The 22760-nt window shown below is 34.1% G+C and overlaps 1 protein-coding gene across 2 annotated transcripts in view; it reads right to left on the reverse strand.

Moving 5' to 3' along the window:
• The window catches only part of LOC126770517 (axin), a 69567-nt gene that overhangs the window by 19462 nt on the left and 27345 nt on the right, over nucleotides 1-22760 (reverse strand). For both annotated transcript variants that reach the window (XM_050489938.1, XM_050489939.1), the window contains exon 2: nucleotides 17530-17575. The gene's annotated coding sequence lies outside the window, so the exon portion shown is untranslated. The remainder of the gene's footprint in view (nucleotides 1-17529; nucleotides 17576-22760) is intronic.

A 22760-nucleotide genomic window follows, 5' to 3' on the forward strand; every position in this document is an offset into this window, starting at 1 on the left:
TGGGAGCTCCTCGGCGTACATCAAAGGCGAACCGAGACAAAGCTCGAGGAGCCTTTTAACTTTATTTAGCGGAGTGGTAAGTTTAGCCGGTCGCGAATCGCTCAGGTTAAAGAGTAACACACTCACTTTGAGCTAGGGAGAGGTCAGGGCTGTCTCCGCAGCTTTGTCGCCATAATGATCTACAAAGTCTCGAGGAAACATTGTTGCAGAAGGGCGAGACGCGCGATGCGATGTAGGTTACATGCAAAAACTAGACAGCTTGCTGATCTTAATATTTATGCTTACGTAACACGTAAAATTTTATAGGTACATACACTGTTGTAATTAACACGTCATCGTCGTTTTAAAGCGGCTTAAGATTTACATAAATCGTTTTAATAAAAGTTAACAAATTAAATTTATTTATTTTAATTCATTAACAAATATAGATTAAATCTCACCACTATATATAATCTAAGGGATTACATCAAAATGAAATTGGCGCTTCTTAGAACTCAACTTTAAAATGTTATCAAACAAAAATTACATTTATATTTGAATGGTTTTCATTTACTTTAAACGTATTCTTTGAGTTTAAAATCAATTAATTATTACTGTTATAGGGCTACTCCTGTATAAATTTTTTAAATATACATATTCTACAAAAGTATATATGTATCACTTACAATTTCGAACATGTAATAAGACGCAAAAATGTGGTAACTTTTTTCATGTTATCAGTTTTTTTATTAAAAATATGTTCAAAGTTAAGATAATAGTTCCGGTCTAGCCGATGATCGAATAATATCCACTCGTGTGAACCCGACATAAGATTAAAAAAAACGGGGTCACGTTCTATTTTCCAAACTATAGTTAGTCAATGTATGTAATGCCCTTTCAAGTGTTAAACTAACGTCACGTATTCACTAATACTCAATTTCTCACTTTAAGTTTATGTCTTACATAATATAATTCGTCATTATAAATATTTAATATTACGAACACTTTTATTCGTCATTCTCATTAAGGTAAGTACTTGTATTATAAGAGGTTAAAATTCACCTTTATTAACCTTTTTTATGCTTAGTAAAATTCAAATGATATTTTAGTTTACCTTACATTACAACAGTATTAAATAAACGTATATGTTCAATGTTCACGTATTAATATAAATATTGCTCATGATATAAAATGTAGTATTGAACATCGCACAACCCTGTCGAGGGAGGCACCGCAGCGGCCCGGTAATGCGTCCGTACTGCGCGGCGTCTCTTTGTCGGCTTCCTTTGAGCGCTGATACCACCTAAACTGCGAACAATAACGATTGACAATGTGCGTATTGTGCACTGGCCATTCGCTATTATGTGCATCGATTTAACAATAAAGTACAAGCGGAAAATGAACAATAAATTAATTAGAAATAATAAAATATTACTGCTAAAGTACTTCAAGCGCCACCTGTCTAAATTGCACTAAAATTAAATACTAATATAAGAATATCATATTCTTTAATTTCGTGAAGCAAAATAAGGCAAACACGCTTTGTTAATCTGATCTGGGCAATTTGTTTTATTTTTTTTAAAGCAAAATCGTGTTTTTTACATATTTTTTTTTTACATTAATAAGGAACAAAAACCAATTAACAATAGATTTTTATTTGTCGCAATCAAATAAACTGTTACGATTATATCCACTTAACACAAGCGCACGACATGCTTATTAAAAATAATATAAGTATTAAACCTTAATTACATTCCTATAATTAAGAAACAAATTGCTGCTCTCACTTTAAATCTGTCAAACCGAGAGGTCGCAAAATTTGAATACGATTAACTAGATCGTGGGGCGGCGTACCCTTTGATAAATTAGCCACAGACATTACTTTGCCATCTTAAAAGCACAACCTGTCTTACATAAGAAATTCGCAAAGGCAAAGAAATTCAATTTAAATGTAGACTGTCTTGAAATTATTATCAATAAAATTGTATTTTTTAATATTAAAATTTTATTAATATTAAAAGTCATATTTTTCGAAATACGACTTTTTTAAAACAAATACGTTACTGGTAAAGTTTCGGCATGTAAAGTTTCTGACGTTTCACTTGTATTACATGGTTTTACATTTATGATTTCATTTTAAATCGCGTCTTTGCACAAACCTGTTTACTACTTTATTACTTATGAGATAGTTACTAGTGAGCTGCTGACTGTTTCTTACGGCACCGGCCGAATGGAATTATTTACGCCCCGTTCACACTAGTTGCTCCACAATAGAACAATGTCTCATATGTACATAAATATAATTATGTAAAAGGCCATTTCCTTACTATCAACCAACGGCTTAACTATTTATTTATTTTTTAAGGGAAATATAAAGTTGCTTTATATTTATATTTTTTTAAATACTAGATAAGCAATAGCCAAATGAAATTCCACAGATAATTAAGACATGGTTTAAATCATGCAGAATAATAATTAAGATTAGAACTTTAAGAATCAAAATCAAATTAAATAATAAAAAAAATATACATAAATAATAATTACTTATATATACATATAGTACATATACCTATAATACATAGATAGATAAAAACTTGTAGATATTCATTACTACATGGTCGTATTAAAAAACAAATTTCCGATATTTTCAATGACAAACTATTACGAAATACAGCAATTTCTTTTGCTCTTAATTTTCATCTTCATCTCGTCTCTTTTCCAGGGTGTATGGTGTAATGGTTTAGCTGTATCAGAATTTCACCCTACACATGCAGGTTTCCTCACGATGTTTTCCTTCATCGATATCGAAATGTATTATAAACTCAAATAATGTACAAAAGTCATTTACTCTTGCCCGGGTTTGAACCAACAATCTTCGTTTACCATTCACGTGTACCTTTGAACCATCTCGACTCGTTCTGATATTTGCTCTTGCATAAAAAAAAATACATAACCTGCCACGAATTATATATTAGAAATCATGAAATAATTCATAGTGCTATAAATATACAAACAAATTAAGATTTATTAGTTAATTATACTTTTAATTATGATAATAAGAAACAAAATTCACTTCAGAGCTAGTCCGAGCTAGGTGAGTGAAATGAGACCGGTCGCTGATTACCATGAGTTGGCACAAAGGGCAGCAAGCCCTTTGACGAATTAGCCATACCAACATTACCCAGTAACCTAGCAGCTTTAGCGTTGAGGTGTATTAAAAATATATTGCCTCTTTGTATTCCTGTAAAGTTAATTTGACTGTAATATAATGTTAAAATAATCTTTGATGCAACCGTATTTCTTATTATATACATAAAAGAAATACAGATGCCTCAAAGATAAAACGTATTATATATTATGCAGTTACTAGAATAGGTTCTAAATCATTCGGAACATTATCATCGAAAACTACTGTTCCATAGAAATTTACAAGAAATAATGTTCTAATGTCGTTCTAAAAAAATCATAATAACAATTAACAACAATGTTTTCTAAAAAATGTTTTGACGAACAAGGGCAATAATTAATTAATCGATTTTCTTTGTTCCTTAAAAAAAAACACATAACCAATTATCGAAGCAAGCGATGTTTTTATTTGCGTAATACGTACGAATCTTGTTTATGCATTTTTTAATTCTTCTCAAATATCACACAATGGTCAATGGTAAGTGAGTTCCGTTTTAGATTAAATGTCGCTTAAACGAAACCGACTAATGGTAGGGGCGACGGAATTGATTTCGCGATGATCAAAAGAATCAAATTCTCAAAGGAAGGTAATTTATTTGACCGGGCGCCCGCCCGCAGACCGCTGCCGCGCGCCGCGCTGCTCTCGCCGGCGACACGTACCACGTTTAGAGTACCTACACTTCTCGATTATATATTTTTCCTAGATATTTCTACAGAGATATTAATTTTCTTGTTATTTGCTTTCGTCTATAAATACAACTTCAAATGGGATTCTCTCATTATTTCGGCGTGTAATGAATTTTCTATCGTCGTAATGAAAGGTTATATTATTAAGTATGTACTAAAAGCCAAATAACGTATACAATGGCCACATTGCGCAAGTTATTTCTTTTGCATTGACCAAAAAAAAAAACAATAAGTCGGTTTCATAAACAGTATGCAATAATTTCATTAAACGAATCATTGAACTTTTATCAAATCAAATTAAAAATATACTTTTTACAACCCTTACGCGTTTACGTTTTATTCGTCTTTTTATACGATTATCTTGAAAATAAAACTAGTTACTACTTCATCTCCATCTGCGTTAGCGTTATTATTATCGCATTAAAAATTATGCTCTAAACCTGAGCCACGTTAACGCATTACTTGCAAAAGTTATAACATTAAGTCGTGGGTTAACTGCGCTCAACGGCTGCGCCGGCCGCTCTAATGTGACCAACAAGGTTTTATGCGTAATTGAATGCGTTAAAACTCTTTAATATGTTAAAAACCGGCAACCGAGTTATTGTGTAGTGTGTAGAAGCATTATAAATATAATTAGCAAATGAAATCCTTAACAGTTGACTTAATATTACGCGTCAGGCGCATATCGAGCAGTAAGCATAACATTTGAAGTAAAACAAACAATGCAATCATAATCTATTTGTTTTAAACGACACGAAATATAAATTTGTTTGGGTGCAGAACATTCCACCGGGTACTTAACTTCTGCCTCCCCTCACACTCCTCACCTCAATACATAAAAGCTAATTATTTATAAAAGACAACGCCTCGTAGGGTTGAAATCAAGTCATAGCTTACATCAAAAGATATAAAAAAGACACTCGAAACTTCAAGAAGATATTCGTATTGTAATTGAGTCGTACTAAGAAAATACTGCGATATTTTGATATTATGAAAGCATCCCTCTATTATCAATTTCATCCAATCGACTCGTACAGTTAATCACACCTTTGCGTGAGACAAATAAACATATTTGAGATAAGACTGAAGCGTCACGCCGCAAACGCACTCATATATTTATATCAACGTTACGCTGATCAGCCATTGGTAATGCTAGTCAATACTAACATATATGCACTAATATTATATATGAGGAAGTAACTCTGTCTGTTATGACAGACAGAGACGCTTTCACCAGTTAAACGATTTTGTTGAAATTTGGTACGAAGCTAGCTTGTACCTCATGGAAGGTCATATGACATTTTAATACGTAACACTTCCTCCCCTAAAACGCGAGCGAAGCAACCGACGAAAACTAGTAACAAATAAATCGCAAATACCCATTCGTACGTATATTACATTACTACAACACACGCACGAGATGTATGCCTTAATAAAATCACCTGACATAGGCAGCACGCAAACTAAATCACCGCGAGACGTAACAATATTAATGACTATATTTCGCAGGCGACATTATGCGACTATTTCGCGTACGTCGAACGACACTCGCATATCGATATAATTACCTTCGTTAACCGCTACGCCGCCACCGTAATGTAATATGTATTCTTATTTTCAGGTATGTTTTAGTTTACCGGTATATAATTTAGACGTTAATTGCAGTTTTACTGTAACTACGATAGGGATACTTAACGTAGTTACAGTTATCCCATTGATTCTGTCTTCGTTAAGTATTATCTTGAATTCAGTAATAATTATAGTTTTTCTTTATTCGCTTTTACACTAAGAAAGCTTATATATGATTATAATATATTCTATATTATTTGACTGCCTCGTTGGTCTAGTGGCTCGATGTGAGGCTGCAGACCCGGAGGTCCTGGGATCAATTCCCAGGTCGGGCCAATAAAAAGTTATTGGGTTTTTCTGTCAGAAAATTCTCAGTAGCGTCCCGGAGTCTGTAAGTTAGAAGTGTCTACACTCCCGTGTCTCGGAAAGCTCGTAAAGCCGTTGATCCTGCGCCTGAACTCTTTCCGGTCATGTCGGATGGCCGTCCCATCGGATTTTGAGAGTGAAGGAAGAGAGAGTGCACCTGTGTTTGCGCACACACTTGTGCACTATAATATCTCCTGCGCAGTTGGCTAATATGTCTTGAAATTGGTCGCCGTGGCCAAAATCGTTCTGGAGGACATTATTATTTATTATATTATTTGATATTATATTCTTATTTATGTAAACAGTTCTTCGTAAGCCGATAAAGAGAAAAAATTACAAAATTAATTGCATAGCTACTTAGCTTGTCAACAACTTGTATGGTAGGGGTAGCTGGAAACCAATAACAGGAACTGAATACAGCGTCCCTAACACAGTGGGCTTCAGGAAAAAAAGATTGTAAAGATCTACTAAAACCCTTTTCATGTTAATTTATACTAACATTAAAAAAGTGAAAATAACTCTGCTTACACAGCTGAATCGATTTTGATGAAATTTGATATGAAGCATGCTTGAACCTCAAGGAAGTACATAGACTACTTTTTTTATACCTAACAACTGTACCACCTACCCCTAATACGCGAGCGAAAACTAGTTTCTAATAAATTCAAAAGGTCATGTGAATGACGATAATATTTTTTTACATTTTGAGAAACGTTTCGTACGTATATAAACATTATATTATGGTTTAGTTTTAAATTAATTGTATATATTTATTACATGTACATATATAATTGATAAAAAAAAGAGTAAATACTTAGTTTCTTACCAGTTCCTCTCGGTAGAATCTATATTTCGACCTTTGATAGCTTTAAGCTTATCTTGTAAAATATGACTTGTGCAAAAGTGTTTGAAGAGCCTAATCTAAATATATATGTATAAGCAAAATACCACTCATCACGAGATCTCCTAAACTATGCGCCCGATTCACTTGAAATTTGTCACTTAGTTACTCCTTCCCGGACGTAGACGCTCACTAAAAACGGATTTTACGCAAATCCTATACAAAATACTTTTTTTTTTTGACTACTCGTGCGAAGCCGGGAAGCGAAGCCGATTAGCTAGTTGAATATATAATTTGATATATAAGTATAGTCGAGATGAAAGTAAATAGAGTTGAGAAAGCCTAGTGGGTAAAGCACCTGAATCTTAAATTAAGATTGCGTGTTCAAACCCGAACAAGCGCAGCTGAATTTTTATGTGCTTAATTTGTATTTATGATTCATTTCGACAACGAAATCATCGTAAAGAAACCTGCATGTGTTGGATAAAAATCTGCCAAATATGTATCCATCAATCCACATTACAGAAGCGTTTTGGAAAAAGCTCCTCAAACGGAGAGGAGGCCTTAGCCCAGCACATTTATAGGCAATTTTATAAACAACAATATTTTTTATAAGCAACTATAATCCAATGATTTAAAAGATGAAATAATATTTATAATATAAATACTTAAATTAATGTAAAAGTTGTTTTAAAAGCTGATAACACCTTAACAGCACAAATATTTTTTTCGCAATGTGACTTTATCGTATCATGCTCTAAACCAGAGCTGAGGTCACGTTCATGTATTGTGCTAAAAGTTCGATGAGAGAAAAAAGGAAAAGTGCAACATCACACTTAAACGGTGTCGCCTGAAACTCTGAGGCGCGAATAGGGCTGACAGATAACTTACGTGTTCGGATAATCCAAGTCTCGATCAGTTTACGTAGAGGCGGCAGGAGAGTGAGGAGTAATATGGATATTATTAAAGTTATGTGAGGCTTTAACACTTCCACTGTAGATATGTAGGCGTGTATATGTCCGGTCTAATACAAAGCCTTTGTTTTTTAGGTACTGACAGCCCTAGACGAGAAGTATAATACTCTTTCTTATGAACATCTTCGGTGCTCTACTTTTGGGTAAAGGCTTTCTAGTTTACTGGCATCAGACACTAGTCATATATATACATATATGGTTAATAGGAAAATAGCTATATATAAATATTAATACGTACAATAGAACTTAAAACTACATAATGTTTGGTACTATCCATACATACATATATTCCAACCGAAAGAGTAAATATAAGCAAACCTTATATTTACATATTCTATTTGATTTGCTCGGCTTTATACTACCAAACACTTCTTGATTAATTTATCTATTTATAATACAACACTACTCTAGTTACCTACACCAATATCAACTTTAATTTAACTTACAACACACTCACAAGTCAGGATTACTACTTCCGGGAAATTCAAAACGTACGTGGTACGTTTTCGAGAACCCATTATGAGACAATATAAAACATTATTCAAGATAAAAAAATGATATCGCGACATTTTGATTTCATAGTTGTATTTGTGTTTACTACTCCTGTGGTTACAATAGCCTATAGGTTAATTAGAATTATAACAGATATCTTTATGGTGACCACCAAACTAGACGATAAGCCTTTCTCGTTTTTACATAAAATGTCTAAAAGTCGGTAATAAAAACGATCGTAACATAATATAAATAACGACACATTAATATGTTAAATAAAGAATATAAATTATCTGTTATAACTCTAGTGACCTGCATCGACTTCGTCCGGGTTGAACGATTATTTATCTTGGTAGATATAACGTAGGTATAATTCATTTTGAAACAGGAAGTGTTCGTCAGAAGACGCCGCACTCTCATAGTTATGGCTGAACTTAGAGTTCTATGGCTTCTGCGTGTGACCGCTCACAGTGGCTCATCGTATATTCGTTCCAGATTATGAGACAGACTTCTTAAAAAGTCCGCCCGTTGTTGGTAGGAAGACTAGTATGTGGGCCATCCCATCGTTAGTGGTCACAACCACTCATATATATTGGCACTATAACAAATATTGATAATGTTCCTTGTGCTTGTAGTAACACTGGTTCACTTACCCTTCAAACCGGAACACAACAATAGTAATCGTAAGTGTTGCAGTTTGGCGGTAGAATATGTGATAGATGGGTGTACCTAGATGTGATGCACGAAGCCCTGCCACAGAGTAAACTCTATTAATAATATTAATAATAATAATATCCTGGGACATTTTTCACACACGGCCATCTGATCCCAAATTAAGCTTGTACAAAGCTTGTGCTATGGAAACCAGACAACTGATATACTAAATATACTACTTTTCTTTTGTAAATACATACTTATATAGATAATTACACCCAGACTCAGGACAAACAGACATGTTCATGCACACAAATGTCTGTCCTGGGTGGGAATCGAACCCACAACCTTCGGCGTGAAAAGCAAGTGTTCTACCAACCAATATATAATAGGCAACCGGCGTCAAATATTATAATTTAATTTTTTATAAGAGGCATCTTGTGGGCGGGCAAGGCGGGGGCGGCTAGTGCAGAACATTCTTCACGACTGTACTGGCCGTCGTCACGTTTGGACTCTGCTACCTCTTACCATCGTGTGGAGTAGAGTGATTTGCAATATAAAAAAAATTTAAATCAAGCAAATAGTATAAAGGACAATGTTCTAAGTTTGAGAGATACAGCGAACGTTGTATTTTTAAAGAGCGTTTACGTTTAAAAAAAAACCACGAACGTACTATTTTCATGTTTTTAGTCAGATTTGAATAATTTAATGAGGAATTTACATTAATTTTGAAACTATTAATTGTGAAACTATTTAGTTGCATAAGGATTAATATCATGATACCCATGTCATCATATTTCGATTGTACTCGTGTTTTGATTTGACTAATTTGAACAAAGAGCAGTTATTCTGACATAGCATAATTATTATGAAATATTTAGATATATAACCTCAGTTTTTTTGTAGGTAATGGTGAGTACATGATAAACATGTAATACATTATTTTAGGTATCAATAAGTTTTCGCAGCACGCGCCAAATAATTACTTTTATAGAAAATTTGAGGAAACCCTGCGGTACATTATTGTAAATTTTAATGATATACCACCTTTATTGATAGGTGAAATTAATAAGTTAAAGAATAATTATTTTTAATCTATTAACTATTATTTATATCTATATTATACAAAATAGATTCAACGCGATTCCAACGACGATTCGTTTTACCACTCATATTTATACTATCATGAAAACATCACACAACAAAGAAAACGCATCATCAATAACAGCCTGTGAATGTCCCACCCCGTATATATTTTAAATAACAATAAACAAGAAAACATTTTTTTTTTTCAGAAATTAGAAGATTCTATATTTAAGCGTGTTTGATATAATTTCAACGATTTCGTTTTGCTTCTCAACAACGTGACAAACAACATCGGTTACGCAAACACAACCTTTATATTACCGATATTTCGGCGTTATTACGCATTTTCTTATCACGTCTTATCAGCTCCGTTTTGAAGGAGATAATATAAAACTTCGAGCAAAACGGAAATCTCGATCGCACGCAAAAATACAAATATATCTGATCATCGAAGCGTGACGGCGCACGTCGCCGGCAGATCTTCAGTCAGGCGAGAACATTTTTATCTTCGCATCTTGACCACGACATCACCGACGATTGCGTTCGCATCATATGAAATACCACTATACGTATTTCCATATTGAATATTTTGCATACTGTTCGATTGGAAGCATTTGCAATTTCAAAATTCCGATCGAACATAAAAATTCCTACGTTTATCATTAGTATGATAGTACATCAATCTATACTATATAAATGGCAAAGTAATTATATTCGCCCGTTGTCGCTACGAGTAGCTGAACAGAGTCAATAGTCGAACATGATTCTTGGTCGTAAATTCAAACTCGTATTTTAGTATTCATTGTGAATACTAATTGTATAAAATTAATGTTAATTTAACGCCAAGTTAAATAATTTGGAACTCATTATTTTACATATTACTTATAAGTAGTTTTGGACATATAGAGATAAATACAATATAACTAACAATAAGATTAGACAATAGATAATATAAAAAACACTTAGATTATACGATTACAAAACATAGGCTTCATACAATTGAATACTTTCGATTTGATTAATAAAAAATATCGAAACATGAAAATAAAAAACGAAACGATCCCAGTGTTTAATTGAGATGGGTTTCACAAATCAAGGAATCCGATCGGGCGTGTTGGAGTGTCGCCTGCCTTCCGTTCCGACTGGACGCGATTCGTCCATTTACTCGCCGAAGGGAAATTGGCCATCGCACGTGCTGAACACGTTAATCTCACGTGAATAAACGTATTATGACATACAAAGGAGAATAGACCTTACTACTACGGTATAACTATTCAATGAACCATTGAAACTAGGAATAACCATTGAGAGTGAAATCATACGTGCCGAATATATTTCAAACGAATTGGCTCCTTAATCAAAATACAGTTACATGAACGCTATTTGAAATCATTTTGTAATAGGATTATTTGTTTTATTCAATAGGTAGGCGGACGAGCATATGGGCCACGTGATGGTAAATGGTGACCGACGCCCATAGACATTGGCCTTGTAAGAAATGTTAACCAAACGCCACGACGCCAAGGCGTCAACAACCTTAGGAACTAAGTTGTTATGTCCCTTATGTAATTACACTGGCTCACTCACCCTTCAAACCAGAACACAATCATACCATGTACTGCTGTTTTGCGGTAGAATATCTGATGAGTGGGTGCTGCCTACCCAGATGAGCTTGCACAAAGCCCTACAGCCGGTTAATGATGCTCCGATATGGACAAAGACTAATTTACTCGATATTTTTAACTGGATTATTTACGTCACTAACAAATCTCAAGCGAGATAAGGACATAACGCTAATTGACATAGAGAAAACGAGCCCGCAGGCATACCTACCTACCTGTCTAACCAATCTGCCAGTGCGTATTGTTTTTCCAATTGCAAGCCTGATTAAACTTGTAGACCGACCTGGCAAAGGATTCCTGCAATCAGCCGTACAATGAAATACGGAACCCCGGGGGTTTAGAATAATGGAATCCACCTTAATCTTGAAGAACAATGACATCGCTTGCACGCGACGTTTTGCATACAATGACTTGTCGCGTGACAGCCCGAGTGGGTCGAGATGGGGAAAACGTGACAGGTCGTTTGCGGTTTTTTAAGAACAGGTACATTATCTAACTTTACGTAAACAAAATATATAGCTGTGATTTAAAAGAAAAGCCAACATACTCTATGTTGGCTTTCTTCGATTCATATATTTTTTACAGTCAATCGAAGTCGTTTGCTCGACAAAATCATTGAAAACGAGGAAGGGACGCAATATGATGCGGTTAAAACTGATTTAGTTTTGTCATGTTTCGAATATAACTTGTTGTATGAATCGACAGGTTCGATAGGTTTTCACCGCAACACATCAAAATCGTGTGCACGGAGCGGCGCGTCAACGTCACGGCGCCATCAAATAAAACTGATAACAAACATTGAAACAATAATTGTTTTCATAAAAACTTGAAATATTTCGTAAACATGAATGTAATTAAGCAGCGGTTAACTAAGCCAATAATTTGTGGTCTCAGCGCTGACGTCGCTTTTAACGAGGAATTATTAACAACATTTAAAGAGGGTAACAAAAATGATTTCGTGTCTGCGACGCCTCTAGATGGCACTCTGTGGTATGGATGATTGGATTGATGAATAAAAGATACAGCAATTTGTATAATATAAGGCGAGCGGACAATTATGCACCATTCAATTATTCTGGACTCGAATAAAATCACTGAAGATTCTAAACGTATGAATGTTAAATAAAAATTGTTTGATATTCAATTATATATTTTATGAGAAAAGTTATATATTTTTCAGGAAAATTACTCCGTCACATACAAATGTTACGGCAAATTTAATTACAATCTATTCAGCCGCTCGAGACACACAAAACTATAAAATTCATTATAGTAGTAAGACTAAGTTTTTTTGTATTTAATACATATTCATAAAGCAAGAACTCGAAGATTGATTCGAGAACAAGCCGAATTGTCTGCCAAATATTCTTCTTTCACGCAGCTGATGACAATGATGACATTTTCATTAAACTCCTAATTAATATAACTTTGCGTACGACAGATAAAGTTCACGAATGTAATTAATCGCAAATGACAATCTAACTGTACGCTTTTTCTGTACAAGTCATTGAATTCCATTCATGCGTTTCGATTGCGCCTGACGCATGTCTATTTCACGAGTAAGGGTTGAATTATACGACGTTAAAATAGTAATATGCTACACTGTTTTTAATTATAAAAAATAATATGGTAATTGATTTCGGTGCACATTAAGATTTATAAATTCTTTTCAAAAAAATTGATCTAATTAAACCAAAAAAAAAACATTATACTTGATTAAATGGACGAACTAATAAATATTACTTTAATTATTATTTTTATAATTAATGTAAATGGCATTTTTTTCCTTTAGGCGCAGTAATACTAGTACTAGCAATAATGGCAATAACAAACAATATCGGCCTCAAGACTCGGCCCTGCGAGGGACCGCCCGTCGACGCAGTCAGGTGCATCTGCGGCTGACATCTATGGCTCTCGGTATCGTGAAATGAATATTTAATGTAATGAAAACAAATGAGCGGTGTCTCTTGGAAATACTGACTATTTCATCATTATTCAAATAAAACGAATTCGTTTTGTTTTAAAATGTCAAACTTTTCGAAATAAGTATACGGTACATACCCATTCGTACTAGATTGCATCTACAATACTTTTTTGCCATCTGACAGTTGGTATGTGGCAATTCCGCGATGCATCAGATGCATTTCATATTTCCTTCTTTTTTCATGAAATACACTAAGTATAAACTAGTTACATTACAAAATACAATTTCAGACGTGGATATATCTCGTACAAATGAATATAATTTTTTAAAAGTCATACATTCAGCACGGCGTCGATAGACGAGTACCCTCGTACGATACGTAATATAAAGTTCAGGGGTTATACCAGATCTCATTTGTAGACTGTAGGCTACGAAGCAATCCGCGGTAATCATATTGCGGAGACATGAAAATACGGGAGTGCACATTTCTTAAGTTATCTACGACTGTACATATCATATCTATTGCGATACACAATGTTGATGAGCGCTGATACTGTTAGTAAATCAAATTTATGAATTAGCAAATCAAAGTCGAACAAGTTTCAATAAATGAAATAAAATGTATGCAATCAAATGTTATAAAAATTATCAGAAATATATTTAAGTAAATATAATACCTACTTTATAATAATAATATATACAACTAACAATAATATACCATAATAACGAAATCGATTAAAGAACAATGAAATTTAAGTAGCAACAAGCGTTTATTATTTGCTGTCGAGTCTGTACGAAAAAATGTTCTTTTTAATAAAAGGGGCTGAGCCGGTACGTTAATGGAAAGTCCGAAAGCAATTATCCCAATATAAAGGTTCATCGTCCACTATGCGACACAATGCTTTAATCTACCGCGTTATTACACCGGGAAGACGTTGCAAAAGCCATTGTGGACACAGTATAATTGTCAGAAAAGCCTCCCGGGATAGAAGAGTTGAGGGGCTTTATTTTCGCTTGTCTGCCTCACTTTGTAATAATATAGAAAAAAATTATCTTGATTCAAGTAGACGAACGGTAGAAAAGAATATTAGTCTTTTGATCCTAGGTTATATATCTTGGTAATAAAATTTACGGGTAACAAATTTTTCGGATTTTTTTTCATAAATACGAATGATGTTTTACTTAATACTTTATATGAAAGAAATACTATAGTTAACGTATTTATGACCACATTCAATAACCTTTTCATTTAATTGCATAACAAAACAAATCTAAAATAAGCTAGAAAAAACATTGATCGCCTTAATTTTTGTAGAATTAATACTGGTGGTAGAGCTTTGTGCAAGCTCCTCTGGGTGCTTTGTGCAAGCACCCACTCATCAGATATTCTACCGCAAAACAGCAATACTTGGTATTGTTGTGTTCCGGTTTGAAGGGTGAGTGAGCCAGTGTAATTACAGGCACAAGGGACATAACATCTTAGTTCCCAAGGTTGGTGGCGCATTGGTGATGTAAGCGATGGTTAACATTTCTTACAAGGCCAATGTCTAAGGGCGTTTGGTGACCACTTACCATCAGGTGGCCCATATGCTCGTCCGCCTTCCTATTCTATAAAAAAAAAAAAAAGAATGGAATAAATAAAAACTACAAATCGAATACAGAATACACAACGATACAAAGCTGCTACAAAAAATAAATCGAAAAGAAATGAGAAAGAAATTAGATAAAAGCTATTTCTTCAGGAAACGCAGCTGCCTTATACGATGTCTGTAATTGTGCAAAATGGTGCTCAAAACTTTTCAATTTAAAACAATTTCTGTAACGATTGTTTTGGATTTCTTCTTTAGGCCCAACATTCTAGCTTAGTTTAGTCAATAAATATTCATAACAATCATATACTTCTCATATATATTTTAGTGGCTTCATTAAGTATTGATAAATACCACCGATATAAACAAAAGAGTACGGTGATATTTCACTTATTCAATTAAGATTAATAAATTGATGCAAGTCTATAACTTCCTTGTCCTTGCGTTAAAATACTAAAAAGCTATTTAAAAATAACAGGTTTAGAAATAGGCATAATAAATATCACGATGGTAGTAGCTCGTTGTTTTGGCTCCACGAAATGAAATGTGTGAATTGACTCCGCTTCATGAAAAAAACCGTATTTCGCACGTTTTGTATAAGTTAACCGCACTTGTAGCCAAACAAAGCGCTTTTCGACTACAGCTTCATTCCTCGCAACGATTTTCATCCTAGATTTACGACTATATGGACTGGGCCAACCACGCACTACTGCGACTACCGTTGCGTTGCGACTTGCCTACGGGACTCAACAATTCTACACCAGCGAGCATTTTCTTACGGAGAAAATTAAGCATTTTCGGGGTAGTAATAGCGACGATATTAGCCTGAACGGTGCTGCTGAGCGGTGTAATCCGCGTTGATTGTCCTCAGCACTCGGCTTTCACGTCTCCCTCGACCGGCATTATGCCTCTAATGTCACTTAATTTGCCGTCTAGAGGCTCCTCAGGTGAATGCAGCTTACGAGAGCTGGTTTAATATAAAAATTCGCTCGTTTTTTTTTCCGTGACGCGGATTATACGTTTTACTGTTGCCTCTTTTGAGAGTAAACGCGTAGAAGTAATGGGATTATGAGATCGGTAGTTTTGGTTTTCGCTAGGAAGGTTTTAAAGGGAAATATAAATTATATAAAGCTAAATTAAAATCAAAATTCATAGGCCCGATGGCGAAGTGGAGTACTATACGTCATTAATACTTCACTTGTTCGAACTCTTTAATCCATTCGCTGAATGACGATAATCAAAACCTAATAAACCAAACAAATGTGCTTGCTTGTTAAGTAAAAACACACTGAGCAAGTTATTTACCTCTTATCATATTTTTAACTCAAATAAATAATATTTACGCTTTAAACGATATGATGATCACAACGACCATACCTATTACGTAATTGTAAAAGAAAAAACTAAAAATAAGTCAGCTAAACTCAGTAACGGAAAATGTACGACAAAAGTTTGGGTTATTATGACGGCTAACGAGACTAACTAAGGTATCGACAACGTTACAAACGCTGACGTTGACAATTATTGACCAACAACTCGCAACTGGCGCTATTTATATTTCTCTTTGTTGCCGACGAAACTACAAATGGTTATAGAATTCAATTAGAAGCGATTACTGTGTTCACACTTTTTTGTTTATGAAAAGGGTAGGCGGAACGGAAACATTGCCTCTGTAAGATAAAATTAACCATTCCATACATCGCCAATGCACCACTAACCTTGGGAACTAAGACTTTCCTTGTGCCTGTAATTACACTGGAAGGTATTGCTGTTTAGTGAATACCTACTGGTAGTAGGGCTTTGTGCAAGCTCGTCTGGGTAGGTACCACCCACTCATCAGATATTCTACCGCAAAACAGCAATACTTAATATTGTTGTGTTCCGGTTTGAAGGGTGAGTGAGCCAGTGTAATTACAGGCACAAGGGACATAAAATCTTAGTTCCCAAGGTTGGTGGCGCATTGGCTGTAAGCGATGGTTGACATTTCTTACAATGCCAATGTCTAAGGGCGTTTGGTGACCACTTACCATCAGGTGGCCCATATGCTCGTCCACCTTCCTATTCTATAAAAAAAAAAAAAACCTGATGTGTAGGTGGGATCTACCTAATCCGATAACCCTACCACCAAGTAAACATGTCATTACAATTAAGCTTCATACATATTACGTACGAAGTAGTTATCACGAAACAATAACAATTATAGTTGTTTCATTATTATCAAAAGCGAAATTGGTTACTTTTAATTCACGTAACTAAACTTTCAAATACAACGCTATTAAGATGTGAACAGCTAATCCAAATGGAACTGATAAAACACTTACTTTTTTCCGACGCAATTTCCGACAAATCATATTTTTAAGTTTATCAAATTTATACGTAGGTATTTGATTAACGCCAGGTATATTTCTAATGACACAAATGAAATACAGCTAAACTAAAAAGCTATTTTATTTGATGTCAGCTAATATGGGATCATAGCTATCATATTTTAGCGGATTTAAAGGAAAAATAACATATTTACGTTTAAAATACAACAAATTACTAAAAAAATATTAATTACCTTTAAACTTCAGCTGAAAGGTGCCGTGTATGAGGAGAATAACATCCTGTGGACAAAAAATTAGTTATGTAATTTTTTTAGAGATAAATCTTTAATATAAAGCCCAAATTCGTTAAACATAGCCGAAACTAAACACATGCTAAAGCTTAGTATTTTAGATCTGATAGGTTCAAACTTATATTTCCTTTCAATCACACTAGCACAACACGACGCAATAACTTACGAGAATTTTTAAAAAACAATATTAATTTTTAACTCGACACGTTTTTCAAATCTCAATGACGACGAATATGACCATATTTAATAATAACTTTGGTCGTATCGGTTTGATGGAATTTAATATTGAGCACAATGCATCCCTTTTAAAACTAAGATTACAAAACGAATGACTTGTTCAAATTTCAAGTCTCGTGTTTTATGCTTTTTATAATATTATATAATATTTAAATGATAATCCGCGAATCAACTTTAGCTTTGATTATAATTGATATTAGACATAAGACATAGCAGTGTTATGAAAACGCTTAGTTAATATTCTAAAAAGTCCCACTATTATAATAAGTAAATAAACAAACAAGACGCCGCTAGCGCAAACAGACAGGTACCATGATAATCAGCTAATGGCAGATGATCTCTGCTGTTTACAGTGCTATTCAGAGCCAGTCTAGTGCACCTCGCGAGTAGCGGTACTCTCGCGAAATAATATATCTTATTAACATTATTTAGACAAATTAAGAAATGTATAGTATATAAGCCTTATTTGAATAAATGAATTAATGGAAATGCATTGTCGATTGTGTAGAGATAATTTAGTCAACAAAGTCAAAATACAATTCATCACAATCTGTTAATAATCTTAAGTTATAATCCGACGATATATAATATTATTTATTCTAATTCTATTTATTTAATTCAGTATTTTTTATAATAAAACTTAAAAAAAAAACAGTTATAAGAAAAATAAACTTTAAAAATTTGGACAATCTTACTATATTGAGAATAAGCAGCAATATTTTTTTTTTACTATAGGTGCTTACCAATAGTATAAAAAAAGGACGAGCATATGGACCACTTGATGGTACGTGGTCACAAACGCCCATAGACATTGGCATTGTAAGAAATGTTAACCATCGCTTACTTCGCCAATGCACCACCAACCTAGCGAACTATGTTATAATAGATGTTATGTCCCTTGTGCCTGTAATTACACTGGCTCACTCACCATTCAAACCGGAACACAATAATACCAAGTACCGCCGTTTTGCAGTAGAATATCTGATAAGTATCAGACGAGCTTGTACAAAGCCCTACCACCACTAAAAATTAAGAATATTTTATTGTTTTTCTCCAACAAAATATATAATTGAATGTGTATGTCTTGTAAGGAAATCATTACTAACTCTACGCATTTTTATTAATATATTCCTTGTACTTTAAAATATGTCTTATATTTTAATGTCGGAATTGAAATTTATTAATAAGTGAATTTAAAAATATCTGCGGAATTTGATTAGAAACGAATACGTTGTATTGTCTTCGCGAAACCTTTACGCGAGGTTTTAATAAGTGAACATCTCGTGTACATACACGATACAATTGGACTGTCACTGATTCTATCAAACAAAATTTTATAAACATAATGTTAACATATTCTGAGGTAACTGTATGTATTCTTATTTCGTTAAAAATATCCCGAAGCGAGTTCTAAGAGTATAATTAGGTAATACACTCCATTTTGTATATAAAGAGTAAAGATGAAACGCAATGCACTGGACTGGCTATGTGTACGGCAATAGTTTATTAATTTCTCACTACTGGGCAGAGTATTATAACAACCATTAACACGTATCAACAGACTCAGTATTTATTATTTACTTTATTTAAAAAAATAAACAGCAAAATCGTCACTACAAATTAAAGCATGCCTTAAACAAAAAGGTCCTCCATCGTACCTTCCAAAACAGAAATAAATTTCACTACTTGTTAATCATAAACTAGTCCTGAACAAACTCAAATGTCACGATAAAAGTATAAGGTTACATCAAATATTTGCAACGTGTCCTTTATCAGGCACCAAATGAAGGCAGCGACGCTGGCGCCGGCGGGCCGAGGGACGACCGCGTGGGCAGCACGCATCCAAAGCAAAAAGCCGCTGGCACTGCTGCATTCCGCCACGAAACCGGTCTCGGCTCAATGGAAGCCGATGCGAGCATTTACACGTGTCATGCTCAATCAAAAATCAACCTTCCTCGTGAATTGTAGAAGATTGAAAATCGTGTAAACAAAACAAGTCAATGTAGCAGATGTAAGGATATTATAATCATATTACAAGAGCAATACCGAACAAAAAGTTGAATGATAGCAGCGATGCAGAATATCAAATGGACGTTAGTGTTCGACTTCTAACTGATGGAGATTTGATTGATGAATTGCCAATGAAATTTAAAAAGGTTTCAAATATTTATTCTTTTTAACTTCAAAGATATGAGAAGGTTCACGAAAAAATTTTCTATCAATAGTGTTTTAGTTTACGTAAGAAGTAAGGAATTCCATGATAGTAGTGTGTCATTATCGCTTCATGTAAGAGGCTTCTCTGGTGGTCTCGCAGTCACGATAAAAACTAGTTTGAACAAGGTGATCACTAGAGCTAATAGGTACCTATTGGATGCTCTATCATACCGAGATAACATACCATCTCTTCGAATGTTCACATTTCGAATAACTTACCAGAAACCATTTAAAATATTTCGTCGTAACGTTTTTTTTTTCTTTTAAGAACTGTAAATGTGAAACGAAGTAACTGAGGCGTTTTTTAAACATTGCCCACAGATCAAATAATGCAGACTAAACATGTAGACGGCATAGTTCAATTAGGGGTAAGCATCGGAACCAAGTTGTGGTGTCGTCACAAAAGGGCGTCGTAGGTAGTTGCCTGCCGTTCCTGGAAACGGGCCGTGTGCACAATGCCGACGGTCGCCGCGCGCCGGACGGCAACAGATAATATAAGATGGTATTTGATTTTTTTTGCTTCCTTTGGAATGATAACTTTTGGTTAACGTTAAAATAAATTCGGTATGTTTGATGTCTGCTAAAACGAATTAGAATTCAATTTGAAGAATAGCCAACATCTTGTTTATAGAATGACCATGTTCGGAAATTAGCCGAATTGGTGCAGCTGTGAAAACTGCAGTCGTGAATCTTAATCGAAGACTTGGGTTCAGGCATACATAATACGATTTTCGTAATACCTGTAGCTTACCAGGATGGTTCCAATGTACAGAATATATATATTTTTTAAAGTAAAGTTTTTTTTCATAACAACTAAAATAAAATTATATTTTATAGACGATCTATCCGGCCTGGCTTTACACGGGCAGATTAAGGATCTAAATTAAACATATATATTGAAGAACGAACATACAACAAAGAGAAAAACTACTCTTTTTTAGGCTAATGACCTTGACGGTAGTACGCAGAACAATTCGCCAAAGTTACATCACAATCGGATGAATTATTTAAGAAAACATGAGGAAAAACATACAAAAATTATAAATATTAAGACTCTAGTAATAAATAACGAAGACACTACAGTGAATTAACTGAGACAGAACGAAAACTTATTAACACTTATATATTAATTAAATCATTACGTTTATGCACTCTATTAAAAAGTAAAAAATGAGACTAAAAAGTAAAAAATGAGAAAACAAATCTTGAAAGCAACACGAGCAAGTTTTTGCAAATAAGCGAAATGGACATGGGCGAAGATAAAAAGGGTTTCAAAAGGGAAGTTCCTTTGAGTTAATTTATAAAAATACTTAACAGATTTCTCTTTTTAAAGGCACTGTGATCTGCGAATATTTAGCAAATAAATAACTTTCCTTTTTTCAGATAAAATAATTTCAATCAAATCTCTCATACTGAATTAACGCTATTAAATTAATTGCAGTTTTGATCTAAAATGTTTATCAGTTCGTTTTTCACGTAGCGATTGTTATAATTCTTTAATATAAAAACTTATACTATTAGGACAATAGCGTTAAACATTATTTTTGTTTCGATTTTGCTATATATATTGTTTAATAAAGTTATTTTTGAGCTTTGTGCAAGTTCGTCTTGATAGGTACCACCCACTCATCAGATATTCTACCGCAAAACAGCAGTACTTGGTATTGTTGTGTTCCGGTTTGAATTGTGAGTGAGCCAGTGTAATTACTCGGCCTTCAATTATTAGAAGATTCCAAGTTCTTGAATTGGTACTCTCATTAACAAGTTGACGAACGATTTGTTTTAGCTTTGTTATGAAATATAAGCAACCCCATCGGCAGACGATATAAAATGCGCATTATCTTCTGGTTTAAGTGTTATTAACCTATATTGGTTTAGTAGTTTTCAGTTAGGGTTAATTATATTATATAAACAACGTTAATTACGTAATTTATTAGTAAAAATTATTTATATAAAAAGCAAACAAACAAAACAGCAGAAAAATTAATGCAAATATCAACGGCGAGATCTTATTTAAAAAAAAAAGACATTTTTCCGAAATATTCACACAATCAAAACATTCTTCGTAACAAGATATTTTGAAACGAGTTTGTTTTTAGGGCTTCGTAACTTTGGGAAACCTAAGCGGGCCTTTTACATTACAGTTCTATTTTCAAATTTATTCAATGTTCATTTACAAATTCATTCAAAACTCAAATTAAATTTTAGAACAAAACGATTCAGTTTTGTAGGTCTTGATTAGCTAACGAAAGGCCCGGTTGTGATATTGACAAATACTTACATTTAAATAATTTGAATCTGTAATTGAATCTACGAGGCGCTAAATCTACTGGATCCTAGTTTTGTAATTAGTTAAAGGTTCGTACAAGCGTAGAGTTGAACACAAGGTTGAACATGAGAACACAAGTATTCTGTATTTGAAAAGCAATTCCATCAATCTCAGTAGCTAATTAAAGACATTACATCCAGGGACGGGGTCGCCCGATTAGTTTCCTTACAGTTGAGCCGTGTAAGTGTATATCAGCCTTGCGGGAGTTGAGAGTTGATAGGACATTCCGTATTAATTAACTAAATAAGTCTGCCAAAGCGAGCGAGCTTCTGAAACAGACGACGTTGGCGACTTGCAAGTTGTCAGTCGCGTGTCAATAAGACAGCTAGAGACACGGCGGATTTAAGTACGGGGCCGGGGGCGACGGGCGGCGCCTCCCCGGTGTGTGGTTTCC

This window comes from Nymphalis io, chromosome 9 (genome assembly GCF_905147045.1).
Source record: "Nymphalis io chromosome 9, ilAglIoxx1.1, whole genome shotgun sequence".
NCBI classification, from domain to species: Eukaryota; Metazoa; Arthropoda; class Insecta; order Lepidoptera; family Nymphalidae; genus Nymphalis; species Nymphalis io.